Consider the following 25187-nt stretch of genomic DNA (forward strand, 5'->3'; position numbering starts at 1 on the left):
GCAATGGTAGTGGTCTCCAGGGAGTTCCGGGCGGTGTGGTGGCTGAGGTACTCTACAATTTTGTATAATGCAACAATTACTCTTCATTTACCAGCACAAGCAGGGCCAGACAACCTGTTGATCCTATCAGTATTTTTCCTGTGGCAGAGAACCATTCCTGACTCCCCTGTCAATTTTTCCACCTTCTCTAGGTTTTTACCATAGGCACTTTGAGTGAAAGCGCTTTAGGTGAGAGAGATAATAGAGGAGAAAGGAAGTGGGGCTGGTTTGAACAGCTTTGTAAGGGCTTATTTTGGTTTCTGGTCCAGCCGTGAGCACAAGTATCACACAGTGAGTTCTTTTTTAATATTCATAATTGTGCTGGGACTTTGTTGCTGGTAAAATCTATCCTTCTAGTGGCTGGTATTAGCCCAAGCCAACCCCCTCTTAATGGAGCGCCATCCCACATGGCCAGCAGGTTTGCCAATACAGAGAGGGGAGGCATTTCGAAGTTTGTGGGGAGGAGATTCAATAATTGGAGCTACCTCCTCCTCACCAGGTGTGTGCTCTCCATCAAATGTTTGGTAGAACACTGGCGATGCACCTTTATGAAAGAAGTTTGTCAGAGATTATACAAAAAGACCTGCAATTTTAGGGTGCTGTGTAAAGGTAAGTGCTACATAGCTGGACATAGCATCCGTGGCTGCCTGTCTAATGGCTGGGGAATGGAAATCCTCAGAAGGGATTTCTGAGGAACACTGCTGATTGGCATTGAAGCGGCCTTCTTGAAGGCTGTATGCGTGAGACCAACAATGCCCTCCTCTTCCCTCCAGATCCTACACATCTTGGTCCAACTCCTGCTCTACCTCCACCTCCTCCTCTTCCTGCTCATCCTTCTTACTGAGAAGTCTTGGCCACAGATAGTGTTGCTAGGAGGATGATCAGATTATCTCATTGGTTTGCCATACTTGTGGATTGTTCAACATCATCATTCAGTTCAATGTTCCTTGCACCTGAAAGAAGAAGATTTGTATCAAATTCTCAACAGAGTACATAGTACTTAAACAAACATTGTTCTGTAAATAAAAAATAAAGTGAACCTAAGACAACATATCAGGGGTTGATGAGCTTATACACCAACAACATAAACTCACACACTTCATCCACAGAAAGGTCAGTTTTGGAGATCTCTTGTTGGGTCAGCTACTGAACATGGGTCCTAGTTGTGGATGGTGTTTTTAAAGTATGTCTAGACACAGCAGCAATATAGTTAATATGTAGGTTATATTTTTATTGTCAATCTATATAAGTCATCATGACTTCAAATGCAGCTACATTACAGAGACATGCATGAGTTTCACCAGCACCATGAACTAAATCTGGTACCATTTTATATTAACAGAAATAGAAAAAAAGAGTTATTGAAAGTACAAATAATCAGATGTAAATGTTAAGATCATTGGTTCTCAGACTTACCTGATGGATTTATAGTAGAAAGCCTAACTGCTGCTAAGCAAACACTATGAGATGATGGACAGAGCGCTGAAACTTTTCAGACACTCACCCCTAGATACTATTAGATCTTGGTCAAATCCATCATCATTCTTCTGCTGACTTCACCACCCCAGTTCAGACCCAGCCATATGCAAATCAGTCTTGATCCTGTTCCTTATGGGAACAGTCCAGCACAAACTGCCAGGCCAGGTCCTCCATTGACCAGAAACAAACATCCTGGGACCAGTTTCAGGGTAACACCCCTCATCAGCCAGGCTAGCTTGAATCCAATCGAAAAGTGAGCAAGGGCACCATGTCGGGGCATACCCTGCCAATTTAGGCCAAACAAAGTAAACACAATAATATTATGGACGGAGCGCTAAAACCGTTCAGGAACTGGGTTTATGAATAGCCAAAAGTAGTAAGTTTACTCAAAAGTGTAAGACTAAATTACATAGCTAAATTTAATCCCAATTATAGATTACCTTTGTGAACAACCCCAAATGTTTTTGTACATAATTTATGTATACTGTATCAGCATTAATAACTTGACTGTTAGGCTTTTCTCCCTGTGCTGTGAGGCCCGTTAGGGATTATCTCACTTTACTCCAAGCTGCCTATGTGGAACTGGGGAGCAAAGGCTGCTCCTAACCTCGCCCTCCTCCTCAAGTCCAGGGTATGTTCGTCTGGAGTTAACGCACACTGCAGCAGTGTTAACGGAGAGGAGAGGCTTTGTCAGGGCTCCTCGACACGCACAACAAGTTTCTGGCCAGGCCTGCCAGAAGTGCGTGAGAATAATAACACACACAACAGAGCACACTGAAGGCGAGTGTGTTAGGCAAGACACTAGAAATACTTTAATTTAAATTTAATAAAGTAAATGTGAAAACTTACTAGTAAATAAGCCCAGCTAACGAACGACGAGCAGCAGCTCTGCTACGACAGAGCGCATGCACTACAGCACTCGTTGACTTCAGAAGTTCGGATTGAAAGCTGCTGGACTCCACCCCTCAGGCCTCCTCAGCCAACACAAGACATACAGCATTGGAGGAGGTGAAGGCTGGATTCAATGGTGGACACCCACTCTGACATCAACCTCCTGAGCCTGCCCCTCCCTCTTCCATTAAATGAACGGAGTTCTTCAGACCTCGCCCTGGGCCAGATCAGTGTATGCTCAAAATGAAGCCTATACCTCTCGCTTAAATTTGCAACACCCTCCACAGTGATGTCACTGTTTTGAAGGTTGCCCGAGGTCCCTGCAAGGGACCCCCATGGGAGGGCAAACCCCGTAGTAGGGCGCAGGAAACCGAGGCCAGCCTTGTGTAGGAGGGGGCGGGGAGGCGGGGTCACGCTGATCAGGCCACCCCCCCCCTTTTTCCTGGGAGGTATAGGTAAGCCCCTCCCTCCCGGCGTCCTCTTTGCTGCTGCCCCTCTACCACTGCGGTCGCAAGGCTGTCCCTCGCCAGCCTTAGGCCCGTTAGCCCCTCCTAGGCCCTCTCCCTCACCCCACGACCCGGACGCGAGGCCCGCAATTTCAGCTCGATTTTAAATCCCCTTTACATCTGTCCGCCGGAGATATCAGCGCCAACAGAGGTAATGGTGACTCGCTCTCGTCTCCCCCTGGCCCCGTCCCTGGGCTATACCAGGTTGCACAGGGGCCCCGTGGTTCGGAAACCACGGGGAGGCGGAGGTGTCCTGAAAATGGAGAGAATGCGAGGGCGGTAGGGGGAGCTTTTGGGAGGCAGCTCGGGGCCGCTCCAAGGAGGAGAGTGATGGATAAGGCACGGGGTCGATCCCCAAAATGGACCGTTTGCAGGCCACAGGAAGGTCAGACAGGCTAACTGGTGGGGTAGCAGCGAGTACACGGCCAGTAGCTACGTGGCGGGGCCTTGGAGCACATGCCGCCAGCCACGCACCCTGGGGCATGGATTTCGACGACGGGGGCTCTTTGGTCACATTTCAACCGTAATCATTAAGGGCAGTGAAGCGGCGCGATGATCCGATAGCAGTGTGGCTCAGTTGGTAGAGCAGCCGACTGTGGCCTAGGAGATCTGGGTTCGCGCCGAACGGGCAGCGCTAACAAGCGCATATTGCCCCAGAGTCCATCTGAAACCGACGTTGTAGTAATTTTAGGCAGCAAATATACTTTTGCCGCAAGTTACTCTCCTGCCCCCCCCCCCAAGGCTCTAGGCCACTGCGTGGGCAGTTGAGGCACGCTGGGCCTTATTGGGTACGGGTACTAGTCTACAGGGGGACCGTCATGCGGTGTGGCGGCATGGTCTTATGCTGCACGAAATAGCTGCATCATGCCTACTGCACAACCCCCAACCCCGCGCCAGGCCACGGTGATAGCAATAAGGGGGGTAGCGGTAGTAGCAGATGGGTATAGGTAGGGCCATAGCGGTGGCCTCAGGCTGTGGGCGGCCGGGTCGTAAAACGGCGTGATATTGGCCGCATTTGCGCCGCGGACCCGGCGTGGGTCAGCTAACAATGGCGGCATCTAAAAAGCAGAAATAACACAATCGGCCCCATGCGGCAGATGGCCGTAATATGGCGCGATATCGGCCGCATTCGCGCCCTAGCCCCGGTGTGGGTCAGGGGACAATGGTGGCATTTCAAAGGTCGCGACAATGGCCGCATTGGCGCCCTGGCCCGGCGGGGTCAGTGGACAATGGCGGCATTTTGAAGGCAAAAACAAAAAACAATTACCGGGGAAATAGGGAACGAAAGTACTGGTTAAGCTTGTGACTTCTAGCATGGGGGTGCAATATATTTAGTCGCTATAGCGCTCTTTGAGGCGGGTTTGGGTAGAGGCCGCCTTCCTATACCGCTCTTCGTAGCGGGTTGTGGGAATTCCGTGGTTTCTGAACACTCTTCGGACCCGTTTGACAGGAACGCTGCTGCCTGCTTCGGCAAAATCCTCTGACGCGCACAGTTGGTATAAACAACGCACTCATTGAAACCGCCCAAAGGTGTTGACATGCTTCTCTTCACGTTCATCTTCGAGTACCCCCAAATCTCTTTCCCATTTTCGCTTCAGTGTATCTAAAGGGGCCTGGTTATTTCTAACATGTGTTCTGTAGATTTGTGCTACTGAAAGTTTGTGCAAGAGGGCTGCCAATTCCTATTCTCCTGGGGGGCTGCGTTTCCTTCTCTGCAGCCTGCGTCTTTTCCCTATATCTTGCCAGGGTATGCTTCACTTGTGTGTATCTATATCGTTGGGATTCCACCAATTGCTATTGTTTCTGCAACTCCTCGAAATGTAAAGTCTCTGCTGGCAGCTGTTGTCACCCAGTTTAGATATGGCCATCTTGTCCCCATGTTTCCGCCCCTCCAGCCCCTTTAAATCTGCTTTGACATTTGCGATGCTCGTGCGGGGGTTCGGAGATGAGGGTGGGAAGTTTAGGCACGACTCTTGCAGCGCCAGCCCCTCTGACACATGAGGAGGACCGGTGTGTTGCTCGTGAGTTTGATACAACTAGCCATGTTATATGCGCTGGTGTCCAACTAGGGGTGGAATTCTAAAGGCATTATACAACACACCTTGGAATATGCTCTCAGGATCAGCATGACGCAAGCCACAGAAATGAGCATTATGCAAACAGCCATGGTATATGCTTAGGTGTCCAACTAGGCATGGAACGGTAAAGGCATTATACAACCCACCTTGGAATATGCTCTTAGGATCAGCAAGACGCAAGCCACAGAATTGAGCATTTTGCAGACCACCATAGTATATTCCTTGACCTCAAAGATCATGGGGGTGGGGGGATTCCAGGAAAACTAAGACTCTGGAAGGTAGATGTGCTGAGAAAGGGATGAGGTGCACACATAGCATTTCCACTTGGTGCCTGTTGTGCTAACCACCGAACGTGCAGATATAATATGCCGTACTGCATTAACTGCACAGAGCAGTGTTAAATGCCTTTTAGTTCCTATATTGCCCAGCTCGCTACAAGTGTTCAAACACTGGTACACAATTTATTTCATCATGGACCGGGGGCATAACAGGCTACAACTTCGATAGTCGACGATTTCACAGAGGAAGGAAACCAATCTCTTGATAAGGAGACAGCTGAAGTAGTGGCGTCTAAGGAGCTGTTTGCAGTGGGATCAATGCACAGCTGCAGCCTGATGTGCGGCAGAATGCCCCCCCCCCCAGAGCAGTTGAGCTTTCCTTACACCAGCGGGATGTGTGCAGTTGATGCATCCACTGAAACTGTATGTAGAGAGTTTATGATGCTGTATTCCTCTCCCAAAAGTTGTGAAGTTTCACCGAATGTTGTGAGGTTTCGTGGGCAGCAGAGGCCCTGCATATTCTTCTTCACCCACTCCTGGCACTCCTTTTGTTTCTTTATGTCTTGCCCGGCGTTAACGGCTAATGAGGAAAATAGGTGCACTCGCAGTCCTGATTAATAACGGGGAGTGCAGCCTCAGGTGCCAGAACTCACAAACCAAGAACTCGAATGGTCCAATATTGCGCCACTTAGGGGAAATGTTGAGATAGGTATCGCCACTTGCCTTTGCAATTTAAGGGTTTCAAGGTAGACAATGATCCATAATTTAAGTCACATCTCTTTTCGTCCGTGAAGGGTGTCAGCCCTGAGACTGACTGCTCTAGTGGTTCGGATTAATTCATTAGTGAGATAGCAAAGTGGAATCCTGGCAGGGACACCTTGGCTTTCCATCCTCATGAGGTCAAACATATACCATGGAACCAAGTAACTCTAGCATCGGTTAGTACCATCTGTGGGCCGCTGAAATTTGATCGGCCAACTTAAAGGTGCGGAATGTGGTCATTCATTACTATTCTGGAATAATAACGGTTCCATTGAAGACAAAGGAGTGGTTGAGAGTGATAATGCCTTAAACAGACCGCTTATCCAAAATCCCGGTGTTTGCTTTTCTGTTTCTCTCCTTTTAAGGTAAAACCTTTCTACCCTCAGTGGGTGGATATTTCTAATAGCTTTATAGTTCTTTTGCATCAGACTACACTGTTTATTACAGGCCCCTTCCCGCATTATAACATTACCAGCATTTATTGACTAGCATACTAACGGTGCACTACCTTGCAATTGGTGGAACACTTTAAGATAAAGGTGCTCTGTATGTGTAGTAGTGCTAGCAGTATTACAGAAGGTGTGGCACGGGCGCCTGTAGGCCCTTAGGTAATATCAGTGTCCCAGAGGTGCAGGAAAGGGCCACGGCCCCCCCCCTCACACACTCTGGGCACCGTTCAAAGAATATGCATTCCATCCACTCTCACCCATCCTCGAGATCCTATCATTGACTTTCTTAATTTCTGCACTATTAATAAGGTTGCTTCTGAATAAAACATTGGTTAGGCGGGAACAGTAATGATTTATTTAATTCCAGTTAGTGTAATTACTTGGACCTTATTCCAATCCATAATTGGCCTGCTGTCCCACTTCAAACACGCCCCAGCAATATTCATATCAGAGTTAGTCCTACTCCCGTAGGACCAGTCCTGTTCGAAGTGAGGGGTAACATTCTCTCTGGACAGGAACGCAAGTAAATATAGACCGGTTTCTGCGACGGGATATTGGCACCTCTGAGGATGAGGAAATAAGTTGCAAGTAACACCTATCCCGAAAGAAGCACCTGTAGTCCTAATGCTTAGCTAACTCGAAGGTTGGAGCTTATTGCATACCTAGCATTTCTGGATTATCTTGTATCCAAGAGCCTACATTTTAGGTTGTTATTAAGTACAGGGACTTTTAAATATAGCCGTCCCCTCAGTACCTGGAATTACAACACAATATAGGAGTTAAAAACTTGAAATGTGGAAAGCTTAAGATGTGCATATAAGGGGGGAGAAACTGAAATGTTGGCAGCAAATGCAACATTCCACAAAAATTAAAAGCAAAGCCATGTCTACAACTAACCACAAGATAACAGACTTGCATCGCCCTGGCGTAGTGCTCCTATAGTATTAGTTTGTCAAAGTCTAGTAATAAAATACCAGATTTTAAAGTATTAGAAATAATCTTTTAGCTGAAGAAAACATTATACATGCATAAATAATAATGGGCAGTTCCAAATTGCCATGCCGTAGCACGATTTTATACCGGTGTTGTACTTCCGATGACTTATTGGCAGGGAGATTTGAGCTAATGACAATGTAGAAGTTAGGACATATTTAACAGCGGTTCTGAGATCTCAAGTGAGATTTTCAAATGTCCCGTAGACATACCCCAGGGAAAACAAATAAATATATTGGGTATGTGAAAGTCTCAGATGGACCAGGAGACTTCAAGACTACTGGACCTTCCAGCTGTTTCAGTACGCATGCGTACTCGCACAGGGTAAGGGCTCAAGGGACATAGTCTCCCTCCCCCCCCCCATCCCAGACATCAATTTCCCTGTCGTATAGCCTTCCTCCCCCCCCATCCCAGACATCAATTTCCCTGCTCGTCAATGCAGAACCCAGAATGATGTCACACTTTCTTAGATAGCGCGGACCGCATCAAAGCGTCCTAGATTGTAGAGGGCGGGTAAAGCCAGCTGGTTTAACACATGTAATCCTTTTAATACCAAATAAAAGGACACCACCCAGGATATATATAAAATATAGATGCATTAATTTTATCACTACCCCCTGAACTAGTTATGAGGCCGGAGGCGCAAGCACATATCTATACACTTAGTTAGTATACACATGTTGCACAATGGGCGGGTAGGCCCTGGGGGCCAAGCAAACCATATAGTAAGAAAGTGGTATACGTACCAAGCCACGAAGAAAGGGAAGGCCTAGGGAAAGGCTGGGGCCACACTGAGCCAACAATAGCTAAGAAGTAGGAGGAGTAGCCTCCACAGATTATGGTGCCCTCGGGTGATCCTGTCTCAACAATTTGAGAAGTCTGGCACTTAGTTTATACTGTAACACTGTCAGTAGGAAGGACAGCCACCTGCCACAGTTCCAAGGGTAGCAAGGCAATATACATAAAGTACATCACAGGAAAGTGGCATGTACAGGCGCCAAGAGTCAATTTAATTTTCCATAGGGATTTAGCGGTCCCCAGAATGTATCCAGGTGACGTGAATTGCGACCCGTTACAAAGCTGTCCGGGACTGTCAGGCTGTCCTAGGTTATAGGCTTCTTAGTTACGAAGATTAGTATTTCTTATTCGTTACATGCAAAAACTCAATTAGCACAGGGAGGCTACAACAACATCCATGGAATCTTCATTCGTTCCATATCTCATTCGTTCCATGGAAAACTCAATTAGTAGAGGGAGAATATAACACCTATGCAGTGCATCGCATAATCTTTTTTATTTTAAGACAGCACAATGCCATTTCATGCCAGCACAGACCTGGCCTGCATAGGAGGAGCATAAGAAGAGGTGAAACAATGTTCTTGTCTTTAGTTCTCTGCTTATGGTACCTGGGACCAGGGCTTGCCTTTATTAAGGCCTCGGCCGGCCCTCCCTACCATAAGGCTAGTCGTAGCCTCGTGCTTGCTAACAGTCCGGGTGCTTGTTACATAGTTCTGGTGGGAATTAGTAAACCGGATTGGTTATAAGCAAAGAATTAATAAACTAACAATGTACTGAAAAGGGCAGTGTAGAAAGCTAGAACATCTCAAAATAGATGCCAGCACGAGGGTTTTCATCTATTAGTTCAAGAAACTTGCCCACACGGAGGAGCATTAGCAAGAGTCACAAGTGTTGTCTCTCAGTTGGCATTCATCCCATTCACCGGAGCCTCGCAATGACAACACCCATACATGCCAAGATAATTTTAGAACCCCGTGCATGTAACAGACAACAAGCGAGTAACCATAGGTAAAGAAATACATCTGGCCCTGCAAACACAGTGAGCATGGATTGAGTGGCCTCTGGTGGTCAGAGATAACCCCCAGACCGATTTGGCATGGGGCAGTACCACAAGGGGCATTGGAAGTCACTCGCAGGCGAGTCAACGCAGCAATGCGGAAATTCAGCGAACAAAGAGGGGTAGGTTTCATTAGGCATGGCTTGCTGCACGCCAAATCCATTGGGTGCTGGGAATCTGATGAGGTGCACCTGTCCAAAGTGGGCATGGCAATCTTCCTATTAGACCTAGGGGAAGCGCTAGAAGCAGCGGGGTGTAGATAGGGTAGGACTAAGGCTAGGTAGTGGGGGCCCTGGGCGCAGCGGGTGCCACGCCCAAGGCTGTGGAAAAGTGGCAAGGCGACCCCCATGCAGGACAGGCGCAGGAACAGGACCTGAAGCCCCAGTGCAAATGCACAGCGCTGAGTCATATATAAGCCGAGGGGCCCTTCTCGGGGACTTGGTTCAACGGCACCCCGTTAGTCCTTAGGGCGGTTGTAAGCCTGAACAACCGGGGGTTTGCTAATAACGCCCCGCCTGGATGGGCAAGGTGTGAGTTGACTCTCCCTTGTCTGGAGGGTGGGGCGGGTGGACAATAGGTCCACCGGTGGGAGGCTGGTGCCTCCCAGGATCGACACCTGGCCAGGGCCATTGTGTCCGCATCATTGGCTCAACTTCAGGCGCCCTGTCACGAGGGGTGGCGGGGCTTAAGGGGGGTCGCCTGTCAGTTAACCCGCTCTGTTATTTGTATCACAAATAAACCTGCAACTTCTTATTCCCAACTCACTTGTCTGTGTATCATTTGGGCGGTGAAGGTTGTGGGGGGCGAGGTGTACCGATGCAACTACTATGAAGGTTGCCCGAGGTCCCTGCAAGGGACCCCCATGGGAGGGCAAACCCCGTAGTAGGGCGCAGGAAACCGAGGCCAGCCTTGTGTGGGAGGGGGCGGGGAGGCGGGGTCACGCTGATCAGGCCACCCCCCCCTTTTTCCTGGGAGGTATAGGTAAGCCCCTCCCTCCCGGCGTCCTCTTTGCTGCTGCCCCTCTACCACTGCGGTCGCAAGGCTGTCCCTCGCCAGCCTTAGGCCCGTTAGCCCCTCCTAGGCCCTCTCCCTCACCCCACGACCCGGACGCGAGGCCCGCAATTTCAGCTCCCCTCCCTACCGCTCACCCGCTGAAAGGGGGGAAGTGGAGAGGGGGGTTTATTAATGTTGTTTATGTTTCTTTTAGGTTGCAGGAGGTGTTACAGGGCGATCCCCCATGCAGGACAGGCGCAGGAACAGGACCTGAAGCCCCAGTGCAAATGCACAGCGCTGAGTCATATATAAGCCGAGGGGCCCTTCTCGGGGACTTGGTTCAACGGCACCCCGTTAGTCCTTAGGGCGGTTGTAAGCCTGAACAACCGGGGGTTTGCTAATAACGCCCCGCCTGGATGGGCAAGGTGTGAGTTGACTCTCCCTTGTCTGGAGGGTGGGGCGGATGGACAATAGGTCCACCGGTGGGAGGCTGGTGCCTCCCAGGATCGACGCCTGGCCAGGGCCATTGTGTCCGCATCATTGGCTCAACTTCAGGCGCCCTGTCACGAGGGGTGGCGGGGCTTAAGGGGGGTCGCCTGTCAGTTAACCCGCTCTGTTATTTGTATCACAAATAAACCTGCAACTTCTTATTCCCAACTCACTTGTCTGTGTATCATTTGGGCGGTGAAGGTTGTGGGGGGCGAGGTGTACCGATGCAACTACTATGGTTTGTGCCAGCAGGGCGACAATCATTCACGCTCGCTAGGCACATGTGTAGTTTGGCACTACTTACAAAAAAATCCTTCACAAAAGAGCACGTTGGTCTACCATCACGGGGGAAGGGGAGAAAAACCTACGAGCAGCTCTAGTCAAAAGCAAATGTATGTATGTATGTAAATGTATTGCAACTTATATAGCGCACGTATCACCCGAAGGTATCAAGGCGCTTGCTTAGGGAACCCGTCCTGGTATTCCCCTGTGAGATACCCCGGCAGGGTATCCACAAGGTGAAAGCCAGGCATCCCACCGCGAGGGGCCGTAGTGGAGATTAAGCAAGCTATTGCCCAGAGTCGCAGAGTGTGACCCCGTGAGTCGAGTAGGCACCGGAGCGAGAATTGTCGAGTCCGTGGAATTTTGAGCCTGAGACCCGCCGAGGCTGGGTATCGAACCCTGGTCCACGGCCGATCTCAGCTTCCGGGTCTGCCGCCTCTAACCACTGAGCCACGCTTCTTCAAAAGCAACCATTCGCTTTTTGACTAGAGCGGCTCATAGGTTTTTATCCCCCACACCGTGATGGCAGGGCAACACCCCTTTTGCCCTTTAACACCAGCCGCCCCTGCTCTGCAGGAAATATTGCTATACAGTACTAAGGAGCATATTAACAGCAAGTTTTACTGAACTTGTATGATATATGTCACAAAGGTTTTAGCAATCAGAACCCACGAATATGCACAGATTTTTTTTTACTAAAAAGCTACTGTTCATTTTTGTTGCAAGGACTTGTTCAAAATGTACCAAGAATAATAATAAATTCCAGACCCAAAACAATTTGATATTGAAAGTTCTGTTACGATCGCTTGATGTTAAAAAAGGCATAAACAATGGTAGGGTTTCAAATAGTGCAGCATTTAGGATAGTTTCTCTGAGCATATTTCACATATTGACAACAAGGACATTGAGCAATTAGTGCTTCATTACGATGGCGGTCTGACAAGCGTGCGACTGCCATCAAAACGGGATGGAGACCGGCCGACAAGTAGTCATCAATTCCACTCCCCACATTATGATACGACCGCAATGCAGGCGGTTGGAAACGTGCCTTTTACTATTGCAGCTTGTGCTGCACCCAGAATAGGGATGCAGCACAAGCTGCAGTAGTAAAAGGCATGTTTGCAAACAACCATGCACTGAGTGCCAGGTACAATGTGGTGCCTGGCACACGGTTCATGGTTGTTTGGGGGCACCAAATGTGCCCCCGTGGTGACATAGGAGAGGCCACAGGGGACGGAGCCCTTCTAGGCGCCATAAAAGTTCCTTCCCAAGAGCCTTTACATGGCGGTGGGACCGGCATGAAAAGGCTGTGGGAAATGAACATCATAATTCCTAAGGCGGTGGCGGCACAGGCACCACCTAAGTGTAGGGATTACTGTCAGACCTCTACCCTGATGGACTCCTTGAGCCTGCCAGAGTCAGCGGTCAGAGTCGGCGGTCTTTCCCCTGCCCACTGTGTCCGATCCCCTGCCCACGGCGGTCCGACCACTGGTATCTTAATCTGGTGGTCGGACTGTTGCCCTAGATGTCAGCCGGACCTGCCACCGACAGCCTGTCGGTGGAGGTCCAACCAAAATCAAAAAGAGGGCCTTAGAGTCATCATCTCTTACTTTCACTAGCCCTCCAATCCCATGACTTTCATGTCGTCTCAATCCTCGGAGACAGCAACCCTTGCTGGCTCACGTTGCCTGAAAGGTGGGCCTTTCTGTAACCTGTCTAGAGCTTCAACTATCCCTTTATAAGCATTGTCTCCTGTGTCCGTTATCCCAGCCCTGGGGGAAGAATTGACATGTATAACCTAGGTTTAGGATTATTGTATATGGCTCTAATTACTATTTTAATTAAATCTGTCTTCTTTGTGCCTGCACAGTGATGAAATTATCGAATTCTCTGGATTATTTTCCATTTCCCTAAGTACCCCTTGATTTCTTTGTTTACAAAAGAGAATATACATTATCAAAGTAAGATAGACAAGTCTTTTCTATCTGTTGACGACATTTTAGTTTTGACGATTTCTATTTTGATGCTGTGCATGAAAGCAGCACAAAAAACCTAGCATAGCGACATGTTGACTTGCCAATGCTTGTTTTCTTTTTTAGTTGGAGACTTTGTGATTCGAAATGATACATGTTAGACCTGGCTGTCAGTGGCTATTTTGCCCAAAGGGCATATAAGCAATTGCCCCATGTACTTAAGCAATTGCCCCATGTACTATATCACTTGCATGACTTCCTCTCCCATTTTGTAAAAACAATAGCAAATAAAAGCCATTTCGTGGATAATTCTTATTGGGTCATATGACATGCAGGAACTACTAAACCAAGCATGCAGGAGCAACTAGAGGTTGTGGTGCGGGAAAGGAGTAAATATGCACATGTTCTATGCAAAGGGGAAATGTTTTAAAAAAAACCTTTGTACAATAAAGGTAAAATAATGCATGCTTCAAGCGCACATGCCTCGAACTGCCTGTTTTTCAGTCGTAAGGGGCTCAAAATGTAAAGCTTTAAATTGCTGTTCAAGGTACATTTACATGTAAATTAGAATCAATTTTGCTTAGCGGCATAACAAGAAATGATGCTCTCCCATTCCTGATCTTGCAGAGAATTTGGTTACAGACCACAAAATGTCCCTTTTGTGGCTGCTCACACGGATACCAACCCCTAACTTTTAAATGGGTGTGGCACAAGAGATTCCTATCCCTCCACCCACTGCATGACAAGGGTTACGAGGGCATATGCTGTTAACCAGGAGTCAAGAGTAACCCTCTCAGTTATCTTCCACTCCAGCTGTTTGATCTTTATGAGAACCTGTTTCTTCATGCCATCTCTTGTGAGATCATTTTATAGCACATACTGCAAAATGATATTTTTTTACGTGCTTGGAAATATTCTGGTGTGGTGAAAAACGTTTTTTTTTTTTTTTTAAACCGTGCATGTATGCAGCAACAGAAAAAAAAATATTTGCAAAACCAGTATTTTAGCACTTGGTGCAAAGGCAATACATATTGGTTCATAATATGTTTTTCTTCACCCTCATAAACTATCACTCACTTCAGCGCTGCACAGAGCTGCAGCAAATAAAGCTGCACGTCCTAAATCAATGCTCTTGGGCGAGTTTTCATTTGCGACTACAGAGTTATTTGCCTGCTTCGTTTTTTCTCTTTGTTTTGCTTCCTTTTCTGAGGGCCAAGGCAGACCCTCTCTGAAGCATAACACAAGTACTCGAGGCCGGTTTTGTGCTGGTAGGGGCTCTTCAGTCAGGGGCAGCTTGGTTCCAGTGGCACAGTGAGCAAAGGACCCACTTCTGAGCATACCCTTGGCCACTTGGAACGTTAAAGTAAACACACAAAAGGTGATGTGATGCAATGCTTTATTCTTTTTAACCACTGCCAATCACTCGGGGTAGCATTCCAACCTTCCAACCATCATTCTTATTGCCCACCATGCCATCGCAAATCAGAGCCAGCCATTTCTCAAATTTGTTCAATGACAAGTAAGAGCTAACTGGACAAATACCGAGAATGAACCAATAATACTAAAGGTGCATTGACCTGCAGGCATCAATAACTTCCCAACACTAAATGTCAACGTATAAGTCTATTAATACTGAGTAGATGAGAGGCAGGGGCGGCTCTAGGCTCATGGGGCCCTGGGCAGGGAGCGTAGGTAGGGGGCCCCGGAAGAGGGGGTCCAGGCGGAGCGCGGAGGCCAGTGAAGAGGGGGGGGTCAGGGTGTTTGGAAGTGGAAATCCCTGCCATGGGGCCGCCATGCAAATATGTATCCATCCTCGGATGATTATTATATTAAGGATATATATTGGTGTGGTGACCCCTGGGGTTTGGTGGCCCTCTGCAGGTGCACAGCTTGCACGTGCCTAAGGCCGCCCCTGTGAGAGGCGATGGTATGATTCCTGTTTGGAGGGGATGTGGGTGATTGTGTGTGCACTTCCGAAGATTAATGCTTGTTTAGAAAGAAATATGTTTGTCAGATGCTGGATTCCCACGATTATGTCAACAGCCTCTTACCTATAACTTGTTTGTCTTTTTATTGCCTTCTGCTCGGACTCCATGGGTCTTCTCAATCAAGCATTCCAGATTTGATGTCTTTCCTCAGCTGTCATCCTTTGTCCTCATTATAGGCCAAGCCCAATCAGGGGTCAGGGTTAGAATTCTGGGCATATCAACGATAGAAGAGGGTGTATGTGCCTGTCGCTGTCCTCCAAATATGATTTTAGTTAGAACAACACTTTCTCTCTGCTGTCTCCGAATTATGTTTAAACCATGCTGGCAATACACTGGGAAAAATAGAGGGTGTTCCTGAATCCCCACAACAGTCTCCCAGGAATAGCAGGCTCTGCCATGAGAAGCATCACCCGTTCAATGAAATAAGGCAGCATAATGTGGCCGACATACTTTCAACTATCTGTCTCTCAAAATGCCACTTCGTTTACACTGTTCATGCACAAATATAAGGATTTGGGACAAATAAATTCTGCTAGGAGAATGGTAGAAGGGAGTTGAAAACAGCAAACCTGCTGCCTGTCATTCCTTAATTCTGTTTTCGTTGCCAGCTCTTGTGTTATTCTCCCTTTGCAATCAGTTTTCCCACAGGTGGAGTGTGCTTAGATCTGATTAAAAAAGAGTATAAATATTAAAAGTAACTCATAAAGTACAATAACAACATAATTGTACTTTTAACATCAACATAAATTGATTCGACCCATTCTAAGTCAGCTCATGGGTAAACAGGATCTACCCATAGAGGTTCATGGATAGGTGTGCAATGTATACAAGGGTCTTCAAATAATTGCAAATATGCAGCAGGTGCAGTGGCACTAGAACTCAGGGCTGTAAGCATCCTTCTGCATTTCAATTATGGGTGTTGCTTTGTGGGGGTTGTGAGAGCATTTATGTATTTTAGTTTGTGTATGATTCATGCGATAGGATGAGGCATGCATATACTATTCTGATAGTGACAGAGCATGCCTCATTGGATGAGCAGCCACAACAGAATCATAAATGCCTGACCATTATTTAAGGATAAATGTGGAGTTACAATGCCTGCTAGAGTATGTGTATGTCTGTTATCTTCCAGATGCTGTGGTAAAATAAATAAAACTTTTTAGCTCATTTAAGATATTGTGCTGGCTAAATTTGTTAAAAATGTGAGAATTTCATATTCTGATATCTCGTTATAGTACATTGCACATTCTTACCATGTTATAGTCAAGGCCATTGGAATCAGGTGATGTTGCTGCTGTGGTGTTTTCCACATAATTATGGATTTGCAGCAGTTGCAATATTATCCATCATCTGCTTCATAATCTGCAGATTTAAAAAAAATTGTTTGCAACTCAAACGGATCAAAATCTACTAAAAATGCTACAACTCATATTCCAGCACAGTTGAAGGCCCTTCACAATGATTGACTTGTCACTGTTTTGTTGCCTATTGCTGTTCTTATGTGTTAAACTTGTATAATGAGGTGCAACCTATACTCAGACAGTGTCAACAAGTGTACAAAAATGTCAAAATAATGAAGTAATACTATAACAACATGTGGCGCATTATCCCACATAATTTGCCTTCTCTTGATGCACAATTTATCATACTCTGATGTAATTTAAAATCAGACTCCACCATAAGTTAGGACTTTTGATTCCAATTCTAAAGACGCCAAACTGTTTACCTGGTCCCATTTGGAAATGACAGCTTATTAATTGTAAAAAGGTAACTCCGTCATATCATATGGGAGATGTAAGCCGTGCACCAGTGAAAAATGAATTTAAGAGTTTTTCACTTCCAGACATGTAAAGGTAAACAGTATATGTCCAGCTTGTTAAATACACTGCACCCTGCCCTCTGTGCTGCGTAGGGCCTACTCTAGGGGTGACTTTCATGTATTAAAAAAGGAAGGTTTAGACCTGGCATAAGGTTTATTTTGTGAGGTCGATATGGCAGATTGAAAACTGCACATAAAGGCTGCTATGGCAGACCTAAGACATATCTAAGGGGTTGCTTAATTGAGTAGCACAATCAGTGCTGCAAGATCGCTAGTAGCATTTAATTTACAGGCACTGGGCACAAGAAGTGCCACTCTACGAGGGACTTACAACTAAATTAAATATGCCAACTGGATATAAGCCAATTCCATCAGGTTTTAAGGAGAGACCATAAGCACTTTAGCATTGGTTAGCAGTGGTAAAGTGTGTAGAGTCATAAAGCCAGCAAGAACATAGTAGGCAAAACAGGAGGTATAAAGGTAAATGGTTTGGAGGAAGACCACGCCAGGAATGCCAGGTCTAACACATGCGTTATGCAATGTGGCATAAGATACACACAGTGGTATTATTGCAAATTATCCCAACTTACCTTAGAGCCAAATAATTAAATGAACAGGTTTATTTTCAAATGGACATCTCTAAACTTTTGTCACAAACAAAAAATTATTTTCAGATAAATGGATAGTATCTGTCAATACCGCGGAATATATTTTATACAGCTATATTTTTTTTTTAAACAAACATGTACACTTTTGAGCACAAAATTTCATTTGTTCTACTTGGTCACTGTTAGAAATGGGGTCTCTAGTTGGTAAAGGTATAAACCTTGTCCAAATAGGGACCACAACTCTAGTCAAGTTAAGCTAGCTACACACTAAAACATAACCAGTGCTCACCCTCAGGTAGCTTGGCACACAGCAGTCTGGCTTATCTAAAGAAGAAATGTGTAAAAGATTTGTGCAACACACACGTACAGTAACACAATCAAAATACCAGAAAAATGTTCCACACAAGGTTCAAAAATAGATTAGAATGTTATGGGCAAAACAAGACCAAAACTACAAAAACCCAATAAGTGGAACCGGAGTTATGAATTTTTAAAGATTAAATTAAAATTATGACCCTGATTACAATAAAAGATGGTCAGACTGCTGCCTGTTTTCACTGCAGTCAGGAGACTGACCGACAAGCAGGCGGCGGTCCGACCATCCAACTATGATGTGACCACCGGGCTGAGGGTCATAAAAATGTTATTTAACTCAGTGGCTTATGCTGCAGCCCTGGAAAAGCACTGCAGCAGGAACTGCAATGTAAAATAAAAAAGCACTTTGTACACATCCATGCACTGTTGCCATGCACCATGTGGTGCATGAAACATGGTGCATGTTTGTGCAAGGGGGCAATACATGTGCACTCAGGGCCACTTTCCGGTGGTCCACTAGGGAGATGGGCCCTGTTTGGGACCCCAAAGTCTGTTTCCAACAGCCTTTTCAAGGTGATCCAACCACCATGAAAAGGCTATCGGAAGGGGACATCGTAATCCCAATGGTGGTGCCTACCTCGGCACCACCGTCATTAAGGATTGAGATTCCGACCGTCGCCCTGTCAGGTTCAGTAAATCCTGTCAGAGATGACAGTCTGTCCCCCTTCCCACAAGGGTGTGACCACCTGCATCATAATGCAGTGGTCGGACTGAAGGGCTGAGGGTCGGGCAGATGGTGGCAGTCCACCCGGCATCGTAACTAGGCCCATAGTGTTTAGACTCATAAAGTCCCAACTGCAGTAATCTGGTCGTGCTACACCAGGGTAAATTCAAAGTTCAGGCCGACCACAATGGAGAGCAGGCCAGCAACAGGACTCACACACCTCCCACTGAAAAAGTATACTGGATGGAGAAATCAGCGGTGACACGATTTAAGGAGCAGAGGAAGCTATGTAACATCATCAGTCCAGTGAATGTAGGCAATGTGTCAGTTCCAAACCACACAGACAGTGAAGCCTGATCAACTAACACCTCTGTGAAGCAGGCAATGCATTGTCGTTGAGCCATGCAGTCCATTGTCGTCGAGTGTGCAGTCGGTTGAAGCGATGTTTTGGGGCAGCAAATGCATCAGCGTCGAGGGGCGATGCATCAGTTTCAATTGGCACAAAGTCGCCAATTCATAAATTCTGCTTGGTTAGCACAGACACAAGCACTTCCAAGGACCCAGGACAGGATTTGCACCACTTGGAAAGGCAGGACTCACAGATGGCAGAGTCTAGGTGCTGTTGCAGGGTTGGCAGCAGTGGCGGCTGGTGTCTTTTGAAAAAGGTGAGGCGTAAAAGCTGTGCCTGAGTTATTTGTGGTGAATGAGCATAGCGAGTAAGCCTGACCGGCAAAAGAGGGGTTCAGGGAATTTCCCCCTGAGAAAAGTTTGAAAAAAAGAATGGGCAAATGGTGCATTTTAAAGCACATTTGAGTAAGCATGTTGGTAAATAAATCAATAGATTTCATATGATTTTGACGCAGGTGGCTGCTTATTCAGTATATCCACAGAACTTCATAACAGACTTTGTGATAACACCTCTGATTATGCTAGTGGAGTATCTTGCATCTGATGCTGTGATGCCAGCACTGACCAGTGCCTCGTGACAGGAGCAAGACTTACTAAGTGTAATGATGCTGCTTGTTTTAATATTTAAATGAAATTCTTTTTACTGGATTTGGTTTCAACCTTTTAATGTTTTAAGAGCTGTCCCCAAAATAAGCTTAAATTGGAATCATATTCATACCACCAGTTCCATTTCAGACAATTCAACTCTTTGGTAGTTGACATTATTTTCAATTTTGTTTCAAAAACACAACAATTCTATTTGTGAATCATATTGGCAGTCAATCCCCCTTCAACCGATTTAACGAATCTTCAAGTAATAATGTCTCTATTATGGGCACTATGAGGCTGAATACTAGGGCGTATCCTGATGAATCTGCAAACACCAGTGGCCTAACCATTTGCATGTGCATAACCTTGTATCATCCTCTTTGATGCATTCACAACTAGTATGCCAAAGCGCTTCAGATCCATGTATTTCTAGCAGCGCTAGGTACCCGAGTGTAACATTCCGTGTTTTACTTTTCTGGTACAATCACTGTCACATGCTGTAATTTCTTCGGATGTGATTTTTATGACCCAAGTGCTGCCATGTTGCCTGCACGGACTTTTGAGATGATTAATTAATGCAGCATGCGGGCTCGACAGATGTAACCAAAATGTGATGTAGCCAGTGCACAGTGTCAACCGGACCGCTCCCCCCCTAGGGAGCGAGTATACCGAACGCTACTTGAGAGGTCCGGTTGACACTGTGCAATTAAGACCTGAATATTGGGAGACATGGATGCGCACACGTTTTCTGAACTGGTGGCTGTAGGAATGCTAGAAGTTGGCAACCACCAGGTATTAAGCTGTGAAGTCACAATGTGACGTGGACTGACCCCTAGCCCTGAAGAAGTTGCCGATAAGTAATGTTAGGCAATGAAACATGTTGGCTTCCTATAAGTTAAAACAAAGTATGACAGTAACCTTTTGTTTTTAATGTGAGCAGACACCCAGCAGTGAATAAAATTGATCGCAGTGCTAGGGGTTGTCTAGCTCGTTTTCAGTGGGTTAGAACCACACAATTCATGTAAGGAGCTCGAACTCAGGGGTCAGGTTTTTCAGATTTTTCACCAATTGAGTTGTACACATTATCTGCACATCTATTTTTCAGTGGAAAGGTACCAATGATGATAAGTGGAACACACTGATGAGTACCCATCAGTAGTTCCCTGGCGGTTGTTTCCGTGAGGTACCTTCCCACTTTACACACACTTTTTCACACACTTTTCAGGATGACTGGGTGTTAGGAACTGGTGGTGAAGTCACAGACGCAGTCAGGATTGTTTTTATAGGAAAGGGATAGGAACACCCTGGAAGTACAGCAGAAGTAACGCTTGTACTAGAAGTATCCTCACCAGGAAGGGAGGCAGCTAATGTTCAGGACATTCTATCCATCAGATACAGAGCAGGTTTTTTGTTATGAATAAATGTGAGTGGAGGGCAACCTGCGTCTTTTGCCTCTTAGCTCCTGTTTGTAATGGACTCTTTAGGTCTAACCTATGAGAGGAGTAGGCTTCACAGTAGTGGAAAAAGAATTTGGGTATTTGTCACTACCCGGACATGCAAAATTTAACAGTACATGTCCTACCTTTTACTTACACAGCACCCTGCCCTATGGGCAACCTAGGGCCTACCTTAGGGGTGACCTATGCATAAAAAAAGGGAGTTTACTGCTTGGCAAGTAATTTTAAATGCCAAGACCAAATGGCATTAAACTGCACACACAGGCCCTGCAATGGGACACATGAGGCAGGCTTTAAAGGCTACTCATGTGTGTGGCAAAATTAATGCAACAGGCCCACTAGCAGCATTTAGGTTCCAGACCTGTGTATATGGTATACCATTTTACAAGGGACTTACAAGTAAACTAAATGTGTCAATTGTGTATACACCAATGTTACCATGTTTAGGGGAGAAGCGCATGCACTTTAGCACTGGTCAGCAGTGAGAAAGTGGCCACAGTCCTAAGGCCAACAAAAAGGCACAACAAAAAGAGGAGGTATGCAGGCAAAAGGTTTGGGGGAAGACCACCCTAAGGATAACAGGTCTAACAGTCACATTCTCTAAATAGCATTTGTTTACTTTTGACATAGCACTATGTTACAATTAGTGGTCACGCAGTCAAGGATCAATGCACAAAAGCTGCAGAGCGTGTTGTCCCTAACCCTTCAGGGTATAAAGCTGCATCTCACACACATTTAGAAAATGCATGCTGTCTGTTTTCCTCTGTTCTGCATCCATTACACAGGGCAGGCACAGAGGCAAAGTGTTTCACTCATTTCAAGGGTCCAAATGAGGGAATGCACTCTGAAGATAGCACTAGCTCTGCATGTGCTCCGGCTTTATCAGTATTACAGAACGAGTTGCACAAGTGTCTGCAGACCCTTTTGGAATACCACAGTGTCCCAGGGGTGGATAAAACAGGTGCATACTGGGCACTTTGCATTATACAGCCCCAGAATGTTACCTCTTTAAGTGAAATTACCAGTTTTACAATTTTCAGGCATGAAAACTGCTCTCAGTTGTCAAGAAAGCTGCTTTCTTTTTTTCCAAATGTGTTGCTGTTTACCAAACTTTCTTACAATTGCAAGTACCCCGCAAAAGAATGACATGAAAATAAATATTAACAAAGTTCACATTGTACAAAGAAGCAAGTGTTGGGCGAATTTCAATGAGTAAGTAGCAAGTATTCCTCATATGAAGATGTCATGGCTTATGTGTGGTAACAGGGACCTCTTTAAAATTGTACTACTATTACAATCTACTTGGTATCCAGGTCCTTGTGTTGTAGCCTGGACTGCTGGAAATTATGAGGGTTGGTTTTGACGAGCATAGACATCAGCTCTTACTCACATAATTCTCATTATACTCTCTATGCCTGTTTGGAAGAAGATATGATGTAAATCTATGGGTGTCATTTAGGGGTCACAAGAGATCTCAGTTGTGATCCCGAATTGTCCCTTGAGGCCCTTGGCACTGCTTTTGCAACCCCCAGCCAAAGAGGTGGCAAAATAACTGGGCCCTGCTCATACATATAGGACTCAGACTCCATCCTCCTTTTGGACCTTTTATTCTTATGATCATAGTGAATAATAGCATCTTATGCATCATCGGCGCAATAATAAATCTAGTAGCAAGTACTGGAAAGGGACCTTTTCTGAAATTTCTAGTACATAAAATAAAATGCTTTTAAATACATGTTGTGTGCACGCGGGTAAGAGTGTGTTTGTGTTAGAGAAGCATGTGTATGTGCAAGCCTTTGTTTGAATGTTGCAGCATGTGTCTGTTTGGGTGCGTCAAAGTGAGTGACAGTTTGTTACAATCAATGAGGTTGAGGAGCAGATTTATCAAGATTTTGCACCACTGGGAAGTCAATCAAAGTTACGCATACTGGAGCAAAGACATGCTAAACTATTTGCTTTCCAGCGCAAATCTTTTTTTATGTAGGAAAATAGCCTCAAAGTAGCGCAAATATAGCCTTATAGCCCGCCGTAGCGGGCTATGCCGGCTATTAAAGGCCCGCTGAATCGTTAAAGGCCCGAGCCGAAGGCGAGGTACTTTAACAAAACAGCGGGATTTTAATAGCCGGTATAGCCCTGCTACGAAGGGCTATAAGGCTATTAGAACAATCTGTCACTAGAGGGCAGAATGTTCTAACAAATTAAACAAAGGGTTCTCGAAGCTCGAGGGGATATAAATCCCCTCGAACTTCGAGAAGCCTTTGTAGAACATTGGAATGTTGCTCTGCGGGCCTTTACCGGCCTGTAGAAGCAGAGAGCACTCCATTGTCTGCAATGGAGCTCCCAACATTCCAATGTTCTAATAATCCTTTGTGCTGCTTTGCAGTACATTGCACCATGTGAGCTTGACATGGGTGCTATATTGATGTTCTCACGCTACAACCTAAGGTTTTTGATGCAAAGACCTGTCTACTAAAAATGCAAAACAGGGTTTTGCACTCAAAAAATAACAACTACTTGAGGCAGGTGTTATTTGGAGAAATGTTTTAATTTGTTCTAACTTTTAACATGCTGCTTGTGTACTGCACTATACAGCGCATATCCAAAGTGTGAAAAGATTTGAGGCCAGATGTAGGTAATCCCCGATTACCGATTCTTAAATACCGAATCATACTGATTCGGTATTTAAGAACTGGCAATCGGGATGTAGGTATATTTACCGAATTAATTACCGAATCGGTATGATTCGGTAATTAATGAATCGGTATTTACCGAGTCTGTAACTGCCATTGTTTCCTATGGGCCTTGAGGCCCATAGGAATCAATGTCAATTATCGAATCGGTAAATACCGATTCGGTAATTGGGGGAAATATTGAAGGGTGGCAGGGTGTCACTTTGACACCCTGTTGCACCCCTCAATTGTGCATGGGTGCACATGTTGCTGACATACATGCCCTTAGGGCATGTATGTCTGCAACATGGCACTGTTTAAAAAGCAAAAAAAGGATTTTTAAATGGTTTTCTTAATTTACCACCAACTACTAGTTGGTGGTAAATTAAGAATTCTTAAACCCTTGTAGCACTGAAAACAGTGCTACCTACATCTGAAATTACAGAATCGGTAATTTTACCAATTCGGTATTTTACCGAATCGGTAAAATTACAGAATCGGTAAAATTACCGATTCTGTAATTTTACATGCCCCTACATACCAATGTCCAAATACCGGTCGGAAACGGCCGAAAATCGGTATTTTTGGCCGTTTCCGACCGGTATTTGGACACCTACATCTGGCCCTTGAAGTTTATTTAAGTACAGTATTTTGAAATTTGTACAGGTGGGTGCACCTTCAAGTACAAAACATATGCTAGACATCATGAGCATACCTTATCAACATGGTGCAAAGGAATGTGTGCGTGGTACAAGGCAGCCTGCTTGTACACGAATGCTAGAAAAGAGAGCAGCAGTGCCATATCTTAATAGATATTACTCTACAATACTCCCTTCCCCCACTGTAGTGCATTGTAGCAATATCGGTTGCTGAGTCAGTGAGTGAGAATGTGAGTGACATTGAATGAGTATAAGTGTGAACAAGTATGAGTGAAAGTGAGTGACAGTGAGCAAGCACAACTGTGAGTGAGAGTGAATGTGCAACTTAGTGGGAATGAATGGGAGTGTGATTGTCAATATAAGTATATAAGTGAGCATGAGTGAGAATGTGGTTCTATGCTTGTGAATGTTGCCTTGATCCTGGTATACTGAAGGTAATTCTTCACTTTAAGAGTCACCCTGTGCAAAATTCTGGTATTGGCATACTGGAGGCAGTTCTTCGCATGACAAGCACCTGTGACAAAATGCTAGCAAACGAGGGCACACTAGCCTTTATACTTAGCATATGGGGACACCTATGACAAAATGCTGGCATCTGCATACTGGATGTAATTCGTGGCATAGGGGAACTTTGGAAAATTGCTGGTGTACAGAATAACATTCTTAGCACAGGGGCCAACCGTGCCAAACTGCTTGCACATTGAAAGTAATGTTTGCCATAAAAGAGGACAATCACTGTATATAGGAGGGGTAATTATGACAAAGTGCTGGCCTTGGCATACTAGAGATAATCCTACCTGCCAAGATCACACATGGTTTAAGGATGGCACTAATGGCAACATTCTAGCATTGTATTTTGTATGTAATTTTTGGACTCAAGGGTCA

This window comes from Lissotriton helveticus, chromosome 8 (assembly GCF_964261635.1).
Source record: "Lissotriton helveticus chromosome 8, aLisHel1.1, whole genome shotgun sequence".
NCBI lineage: Eukaryota > Metazoa > Chordata > Amphibia > Caudata > Salamandridae > Lissotriton > Lissotriton helveticus.